The sequence below is a fragment of the Cryptomeria japonica genome, chromosome 7, assembly GCF_030272615.1.
Source record: "Cryptomeria japonica chromosome 7, Sugi_1.0, whole genome shotgun sequence".
NCBI lineage: Eukaryota > Viridiplantae > Streptophyta > Pinopsida > Cupressales > Cupressaceae > Cryptomeria > Cryptomeria japonica.
In genome coordinates this window covers 605,785,863-605,796,383 of record NC_081411.1, presented here as the reverse complement: position 1 = coordinate 605,796,383, position 10,521 = coordinate 605,785,863, and positions in this window count along the sequence as shown.

The window sequence follows — 10,521 nt, the reverse complement described above, 5'->3', positions numbered from 1 at the left end:
ACCTGTAGACTCTATTGGCACTATGGATACACTCTCTCAACTCCTCAATACATGTTGATAAACCTTTTGTGCATCAACACATTCATTCAACAAATTTTGCATATCAAAACCTTTTTCTTTAGATACTCTAACCTCAATAGATTTCTCAAATATCTTCTCCTTAAGCACTTCAATCAGCGATTCCAAAAGAAAATTACCGATATCTTCAATGCTCATGCTATTCCAGATCAAATGATTCAAAGGAACACCTTCAATTCTATCTAACTCAACTGAAGTCAACCACATTACACCAATTTTATTGATACCATCCAAGCTGCCAACTAATTCTAGCAGATTCATCTAACTCTCTGGCTTCCTGCTCTGCAACTATCGAATCTCATCCAACTACAGAAGGCTCCAGATCTTCATTCACAACACTATCTCTCTTTTCTAAATCCTTATTGCTTTTCTTTGACTCTAAGATGTTGGCAATTAACACTCATTTGATTGGTTTCAATATGTTGTCATCGATGGCAACATGTTCCGCCTTTCATATTTTGGTTTGGTTGTTTATGTTGGAAACCAATAACATTGAGAGGAGGGGTGAATCAATGTTATACCAAAATAATGGATTTTAGCCTTAACAAAACATTCATACACCAACCGGTATACCGATATAAACAAAATTGAAAGAAGTAATGCAACCAATAAGCCAAACACATAAATGAGGAACATAACACACATATTTATATGTGGAAAACCTCAAAGAGGAAAAACCACAGTGGGATTTGTGACCCACAATATCAATCCACTGGCCATATGAAGAGATATTACAGTATATGGTGGGCCTGCACTTGCAGGAAGGCTTACAGCCTAGAGCATACTGCTCATCACAAAAGGAGCCTTACTGACTACATAACAATCCAGAGAAGTGTGAAATTATTAGTATAGAATCTCCTATGCCAAAATACAGTTCTGGTTTAAGCTCTGTCTGTTCCAGTCAAAACCCTAAACCTCAGTATTAGAATAACCCTTACAATGAATTCCTCACATACATAGTCTCTCTGATATATTTCGTATTACATTACATCCATATATTCATTCCACATGTCTATCCCTGTCCACTTATTCTTTTTTTTAATTACAAAATGATCTAATCAATCTCTCCTATATACCCTATACAAAATTTATGCCTTATGTCGGCTTAGAAGGATATATACAATATCATATCTACATGTCGGCCATAGCATAAATGAATAAGCATTAAGAAAAGTTGTCGATGCCAGATCCAAGATGTGTCGACCTCCAATACCGATATCCTTTACCATACCATGTTGGCCTGCATTGCCGGTGATCAAATAAATCTTCTATCTGGTCGGTGCTGGTACCAGTGTAGAGTTTGTGAAGTGCTTATCGGTACACCATATGAAGCCAGAACCCAAAATCATATTTCCATCAAAGGCAACATAATGAAACCTAACCAATAGAGTATCAATTACCAACAATATCCCCCTTTGGCATTGATGGCAACACTCATGTAAAAAATGGTCATGGTTTCAATTGTTGGTTTTATCCTACCCTGCTCCCTCTGAGCTGAATATGAAAAATACTCCAATACTCCAAAATTTCAAAAAATTTGTAACTCACCCTAATGTATGTAACCCTTCATTCTTTTTCACATGTATACTACTCCCCCTTTGACATCAATGCCCAAAAAATATGTCAAAGAATAATATCTGTACAATGAATACCTCCAAAAATGTCTTATCGGAGCTTGACCAATTTCAAGATTTCCAAGTAAGCTTTCTCCAATAACTCTACATAAGTATCCTAGCCATATTTGAATGTGTCAAAGATGGATACAAGTCCATTTAGTAAATATGCAAGTGATTCTTTCTCAGTGACATCTTCCGGTGTGGGCTTACCAAGCATATCAATGCATTCCCTCTTATGTACACAAAGTGAATCCAATCTTGGACTAACCAAACTTCTGAGACTCCTGGCTCTTCGAATGATCTTATCTCTTTCCTTTTTAAGAGAAGAAATTTGATTCTCCAAGGTCAAAATTTGTCCATCAATAGATGTGGTCAGTGAAGTTAGTCCATCAAAAGAGTTAGCAATACTAGCAATTTTGTCTTGTACCTCTTTTATCTTTTCATCTACTTTTGCTGTAAGAATCTCTGTATTGCAACATGCCCTAAATATGTTAGTATCAGTGATGGTGCTCACCTTCATCGATCTCTTGTCTAATGTAGCATTGGTGATCTTCCTTACGAAGTCATTTGATACTTTCTTATCCGGATGTTGCCCTACCAATGGTAAACCGGTAATTGTCCGGATGAATTCTTTAGTGATTTTGTAGGGATGGTCCAGCCATATGAATTCCCCATGTACTCTTCTCAGCACATATCTAACAATCTCATCCTCAAACTCTGGAATATCCAAAATATCAGTGAACCCTAGATCTTTGATGTGTTTATATGTCGGTTTGATTTTATCAGATTCTCCCATGAGTTCATTCATATACATCCCCTTAATCTCTGAAGTGCCTAAGTTCTCTATATGACAATGAATATAGGCCCTAACATCTTCCACATATATCACTCCCTTTGGGACATGAGAAAATGCTCCAACTAAATCTTCCTTGGTAGCTACATGTGGATACCATTTGAAAATTGGCTTGGAGTGGTCCTTAACTTCTACTACAGTTGGATTTGCAACAAAAATAGGAGTAAAAGATGATCTTGATTCCATGATTCAAGAAAAATACCTTTAAAACGCTGTTGATGAAAACCTCTAACAAATCTATCCAGATGTTGGTGTGATCGCTCAAGATGAAACCTGATCACCTTTGAATAGCTTATGTTTGCACTAAGTTGCTTTGAATCGCTTTGAATTCTCTCTGAATGCTAGGTGAATAATAATGAAGTGTAATCAATCTTTTATCCATCGAGAAAACACTAATTTTCTGTTGACATAAATGACTATTGGTGAATGATACTGGATCTCACTTTGAATGTATCAATGTTGGATAATCCTCTCCAATATCTGGAACATCTTCCAGAATCTCCTCTAGGGGCATATGCATCATCTTCCATGAAATTTGCCTACCCCTAAGGCATCTGCCTTAGTTATTGGATGAGCTCACTGTTGATGTAGGAGCAACCTCTTCTGTCGGATAGGTAACTAGGACATTCCCATCTGATGATTTCTTTTCAGTCTTCCTAACCCATCTCTTAGTATGATCTTGTTGGATTTCACTAACCTTCTCTTTTCCTTTATCATTTGATCCTTCATTGCCAACCGGTGGATTTTTGCTTCTGCAGAACTTAGCAATATGTCCAACTTCATTGCATGAATAACATGTAACATTGTTCTTTTGAATTGCCTTGCTAAAACCGGTGAAATTTCTTGACTTGCACTGATTAGCCATATGTCCAAATTTTCCACAAGCATAACATTTTACATTCATTCTGCAATCTTCTATCTTATGACCAATTTTATTGCATTTAGAATATTTACCCGGAGCAGAATCAGGGTTTTGATTTGCTTTGTTTCTACATTTCCTAGAAATGTGACCAAATCTATTGCAAAAAAAACATCTACCATTTAATTTATAATAATTGAATTGCCTTATTGGTGTCTTATGGTTTTGATCTTCATTAGCAGTACCAGAACTTTGTCCTTGCTCAAATCCAAGTCCACTAGAATCTCCAATCTGCCTTTGTCTCTTCAGTAACTCATCAAGTTGTGATGAGCTAATCTTGAATTTTTCTTTGTACTCACTTGTAGTAGTTAAATAATCTCTTAGTATTGTCATTTGTCTTTCAAGCTCTTTCTCATTGTTCTGGGATTGTACCAAATTAGACCTTAATATCTCATTTTCATGAGTCAACCTACCACATTCTTCAAATTTTTTCTTCACGGATATAATGAGATTTTTTTCCTTTTTCTTTCTATCCTCAATATCCTTAGACATCCTCATATTCATGGTTTGCATTTCATTCTTCATAACCATGTTCTTGTGACTCAATTTCTGACATTGTTCCTTAAGTGCATTTTTCTCTTCATCATCCCGATTTTGCAAAAGTTCCTTTCTCCTAGCTTGAACAGATGATAGTCTCTCTTATAGGACAAGAATAAATTCTTTAGCATAATTCAACTCATCTTGTAGCTTTAAGTTCTTCAATCTTTCAGCATCATAATCTTCAAGTACCATCACAAGCTTCTTCTCCAAAGCCATCTTCAATGATTCCGGTTTCATAATCTTCCTCAAGCTGTTAAACTTCCTCCGAGGCACAAAGCTCTGATACCAATTATTGGAAACCAATAACACTAAAAGGGGGGGGTGAATCAGTGTTATACCAGAATAATATATCTTAGCCTTAACAAAACATTCATACACCAACCGGTATAAACAAAATTGAAATAAGTAATGCAACCAATAAGACAAACACATAAATGAGGAACATAACACACATATTTATACATGGAAAACCTCAAAGAGGAAAAACCATGGTGGGATTTGTGACCCACAATATCAATCCACTGGCCACATGAAGAGATATTACAATATATGATGGGCCTGCACTTGCAGGAAGGCTTACAACCTAGAGCACATTTCTCATCATAAAAGGAGCCTCATTGAGTACATAACAATCTAGAGAAGTGTGAACTACTTATTACAACATCTTCTATGCCAGAATACAGTTCTGATTTAAGCTCTGTCTGTTCCGGTCAAAACCCTAAACCTCAGTACTGGAATAACCCTTACAATGAATTCCTCACATACATAGTCTCTGTGATATATTTCGTATTACATTACATCCATATATCCATTCCACATGTCTATCCCTATCCACTTATTCTTTTATATATTACAAAATGATCTAATCAATCTCTCCTATATACCCTATACAAAATTTATGCCTTATGTCAGCTTATAAGGATATATACAATATCATATTTACATGTTGGCCATAGCATAAATGAACAAGCATTAAGACAAGTTGCCAATGCCAGATCCAAGATGTGTCGACCTCCAATACCTATATCCTTTACCATACCATGTTGGCCTGCATTGCCGGTGATCAAAGAAATCTTCTATCCGGTCGGTGCCGATGCCGGTGTAGAGTTTGTTAAGTGCTTGCCGGTACACCATATGAAGTCAGAACCCAAAATCATGTTGCCATCAATGACAAAATAATAAAGCCTAACCAATAGAGTGTCAATTTCCAACAGTTTACTGGCATACACTTCACTGGCACCGACATGTATCTTCATCGGTAGGAAGGAATTCTATGGGTACCGATATTGCAGGCCAACATGGTTTATATTTAGGATACCGGTATTGGAGGCCGACATCATTTGGGACCCAACATCGGTAATTAATTTTAATATTTATGTATATATGTAATTGAGCCAACTTGTATATTCATTTTGTAATTATCTATGTAAGCCGACATAAGGCATGAAGGATTGTAAGGGTATATAGGTCAGTTGATTAGATCATTTTGTCATATGGAATGTAATATGAGTGAGAGAGTGATAATTGTAATGTGAGGAATGTTGATTATGTAAGAGGTTATTCCGGTAAGGGTTTAGGGTTTCAGAACCGAAACAATTAGAGCTGAACCGAAACTATATTCAGGCATAGGAGATGCTATCATTGGAGTTCACTCATTCTTTCAGATTGTAGTCTGGATTTGTATGTAGTCAGTGAGACTCCTTTTGTGTTGAGTAATGTGCTCTAGACTTTAAGCCTTCCTGCAAGTGCAGGCCCCCATATTATGTAATATCTTTTCATATGGCCAGAGGATTGATATTGTGGGTCACAAATCCCACCATGGTTTTTCCTCTTTGAGGTTTTACACGTATAATTCTCTATGTTATGTTATTCATTTTTGTGATTGGCTTATTGATTGCTTTACTTATTTCAATCTTATATGTATTGATTTACCAGTTGGTGAATGCATGTTATAATAAGGTTGAATTTGAATATTTCGGTAGAAAACTGATTCACCTCCCTCTTAGTGTCCTTGGATTCCAACAATTGGTATCAGAGCCTTGTGCCTTGAAGGAAGTTTAACAACTTGAGGGAGATCTTGAATCCAGAATCCATGGATATGAGTTTGGAGAGATAACTTGATGTAGCACTTGAAGATTATGATGTTGAAAGGATGAAGAACTTGAAGTTACAAAATGAATTGAATTCTGCTTAGGAATTCATTCTTATCCTACAGGAGAGGTTTTCATCTGTTCAAGCTAGGAGGAAAGAACTTTTGCAAAATTGGGATAATGAAGAGAAAGATACCCTCAATGAAATATGTCAGAAGCTGAGTCAGGAGAACATGGTCACGAGGAATGAAATGCAAGCCTTAACTATGAGGATGTCAAAGGAGATTGAAGACCAGAAGATGAATTAAGAAAACCTTGGGAGATCCTTGAAAGATAGATATGAAGAATGCATCCAGTTGGTTCATGAAAAAGAAATGTTGAGAACTGATTTAGTGCAATCCCAAGGTAATGAACAAGAACTTGAAAGACAAATGATAATTCTAAGAGATGATCTAACTATTGCAAGTGAGTATAAAGAAACATTCAAGGTTAGTTTTGCACAACTTGATGAACTATTGAGAAGTCAAAGACAAAATGGAGATTCCAGTGGACTTGGATTTGAACAACGTCAGAGCTCTGGTACTACAAATGAAGATCAAAATCAGAAGACACCGGTAAGGAAACTTAATGCTTACACATTTAATGGTAGATGCTTTGTTTGTAATAAATTTGGTCACATGGCTAGGCAATGCAAAAATAGAGCAAATCAGGACTATGATTCTGCTCCCGATCAATGTTCTAAATGCAATAAGTATGGTCATAAGACAAAAGATTGCAGAATGAATCTTAAATATTATGCATGTGGAAAATTTGGGGATATGGCTAATCACTGCAGGTCAAGAAATTATATTAATTTTAGCAAGGCAATTCAAAAGAACACTGTTACATGTTATGCATGCAACAAGATTGGACACATTGCTAAGTTCTATAGAAGCAAAAATACACCGGTTAACAATGATGGATCAAATGATAAAGGAAAAGAGAAGGTCAATGAAATCTGGCAAGATCATATCAAGAAATGGGTCAGAAAGTCAGATGATCAAACAACAAATGGGAATGCTGATAGTTTTGATACTTAATATAAGTACAGATCCAATAGCCAACAAGATGAGAGGGGGGGGGGGGGGGTGAATCATATAAACTTAATCATCCATAAAAACATTAGATTCAACCTCGGTAACATATATATCAATCATATAACCAAAAACTATCAAACATGCAAACTCAAAAGCATATGAACAATATAAACCTCATAACACCAGATTTAACGTGGAAACCCAAATAGGGAAAAACCACTGTGGGATTTCGGACCCACTAAGAAATATACTCTTCTAGAGTATGCTCAGTTAAAAGCAAATCATGTTAAAGATTACAAACACATTGCTAGATGTGACCTGGTTAAGGGATTTCCCTAAGATCTGTTAGGATCTTCACTTTGTTAGAAGTGACCTTGTCAAAGGATTTCAAACACTCAATCAGAATGTCACCTTGTTAGAGGATTTACATGTAAGACTGTTAAGTCCACTCGGTTAAGAGATTTCCTGTCACTTTCATAAAATAACAGTAATACAATTTGTCTGCAACTTCACATCTAAAATGCTAAAGCAGATTCCTATTTGTTCAATACAATCTAGACATAGAACTAATCTTGTCTATCTGCTGGGCATCAATACTCTATTATTCTAACAGGTCTTCAAGCTTCTATGCTCGGTTATCACTATGTAGCATCCCTGTGCATACATTTGCCTGCATACATTGTTTATCAACAGTTTCCTATTTATAAACAATCTTCTAACCGCTTAATCTCCTTGATCACATTTCCCATGATCAATCATAGCCATCGGATCTTTTAATCTTGTCCAGGTTCATTGTATCTTTTGATTTGAAAATGTTTTACCCCGCCTTGGAACTTGCACATTCACCTTGGAACTTGTGTTAGGGTAATGCGGTTCAATCTGAGCTGTAGATCTTCTTGCCGACTTTCCATTGCCTTAGATTCACTTAACAAACTTCTTCCACGACTTACCAATCATTGATCCGCTCCAGCTCATCAGCTTCTTTCATTAAATATCACATGTAAACATTTAATGCATTCTGTTATAGCTCGGTTACAACTCGGTGAATACTAAACTTCACTCGGTAGACATTCTATCTTCATTAACCGACTGCAATAACCTTAGGGTTTACCGACTAGGTTCTTTGCTTGACAACATAGTGTAGTATTAACCTTTACATTTTACAACATATGTATGATGTTAAAATAATCTAAAACATCAAGATCTCATCATTGTCTAACTCGGTAGTAGTTGCCCATTGAATATCTTATCCCCTTATTCATCATATTATTTCCTGTGTCTTTACCGACTTCTTTATAATCTTCATATCATACTTCTCAAGATATGGCAACATCATACTGAATTAGAAAATCAATTTCTTGACATCAATGACAAAATAATAATATCAAGATAGTAAAACATCTTTAATCAGTTATGTCCATAATCATCAACAACCTTCTCAATATCCTTATAATGTAATATTGCCAACAATCTCCCCCTTTGGCATTGATGGCAAAACCAATTGATTTGACCTTTAAAAGATTCAGATTGCTGTAATTATGAAATGCTTGAAATGCTCTCCCCCATTCATTAGATTTCTCTTCTGTTTCAGTCTTTATTTCAATCTATAGTCTTCTCTCAATCTTCTCCCATATATTCTCAGTCTTCTTCCCCTTTGGTAGGTCTTCTCTCCCTTTGACAACAATGCCAAAAAGAAAAAAATCAAAATTTGTTTCTGTACGAAGTTATTACCTGCTGTTGTGTATCAACTGAGTCTCGGTCAGAGCATTTGTTTACAATTCTTGTTCCCTGTATCATTCTCTGTATTATTCCAGTATTAATTCCAGTACACTTTCAGAAAAACATTCTAAAGTGTATCACTCCAGCATCAACTCCCCAAAAGATATTCAATAGAGTCATCGAAGTGATGCTTTCACCGAACTCGGTCAGTGATTAAAAGATAGGGGTAGGACCCCTAACTTACTTCTGAGATATTCAAAAGTGTCCTTTGGTAGTGGCTTGGTGAAGATATCAGCTATTTGCTCCTTTGTGTTAACATATTCCAACACCACTTTCTTCTCTTGAGCTTCTTATCTAAGATAATGATATTTGATAGATATGTGCTTTGTCTTAGAGTGCATAACAAGGTTCTTTGAAATATTAAAGGCACTAGTATTGTCACATGATATAGTTACTGGCTCGGTAACTTTCTCATTTATACCATCCAATAGTTGTTTGATCCATGCAATGTTGGTACAATTCAGTGTTGCTGCAACATATTCAACTTCGGCTGTTGACTGAGAAACACATCCTTGTTTCTTGCTAAGCCAACTCACTAGTCTTTCTCTTAAGAAGAAAGCTCCTCCACTTGTTCTTTTTCTGTCATGAATGTTGCCTGCCCAATCAGCATCGGTATAAACTTTTAAATCAAGATCATTTCCTTTCTGATATACTAAGCCATAATCTTCAGTGCCTTTTAAGTATCTGAAAATTCTTTTGATTGCTATCATGTGGATTTCCTTAGGATCTGCAGAGAATCTTGCATCAATACCTACTGCATGTGCTATATCTGGCCTACTGTGAACAACATATTATAGTTTTCCAATCATAGATCGGTAGAGTGTCTCATCAATAGATGCAGATTCATCATTCTTTGATAGTTTACAGTTGGTAGTCATAGGAGTACTTACTGGTTTTGAATCCTCCATTCCAAATTTCTTCAAGATTTCCTTTATGTACTTGGATTGAGTAATGAAAATCTCATTTTTCATTTGCAATATCTATAAGCCTATAAAATACTTTATCTCATCGATTAATGACATCTCAAGTTCTTTGCTCATTTCATTTCCAAAGTTCTTGGATAAAGAGTCATTTCCACAAAATATAATATCATCAACAAATATGGCTGAGATTAGTATTCCATTTTCATCATTCTTCATGTACATGTTGTTGTTCTCACTTGTTCTTATAAAACCAATCTTAATCAAATAAGAGTGCAATCTTTCATACCATGCTCTAGGTGCTTGTTTCAGACCATATAAAGCTTTGTTCAATTTACATACCCGATCTTTATTATTGTCTTCAACAAATCCTTCAGGTTGTTCAATGAAAACTTCTTCTTCTAATATTCCATTCAGAAATGCAGATTTGACATCCATTTGATATACCTTGAAGTTATTGAAAGCAGCATATGCCAACAATGTTCTTACTTCTTCAAGTCTAGCAATAGGTGCAAAAGTCTCACCATAATCAATTCCTTCTTCTTGGGCATAACCTTTGCAAACTAATCTTTCTCTGTTCCAAATGACCTCACCTTTTTCATTTAGCTTGTTTCTGAAGATCCACTTTGTAATGATTACATTTTTGTCCT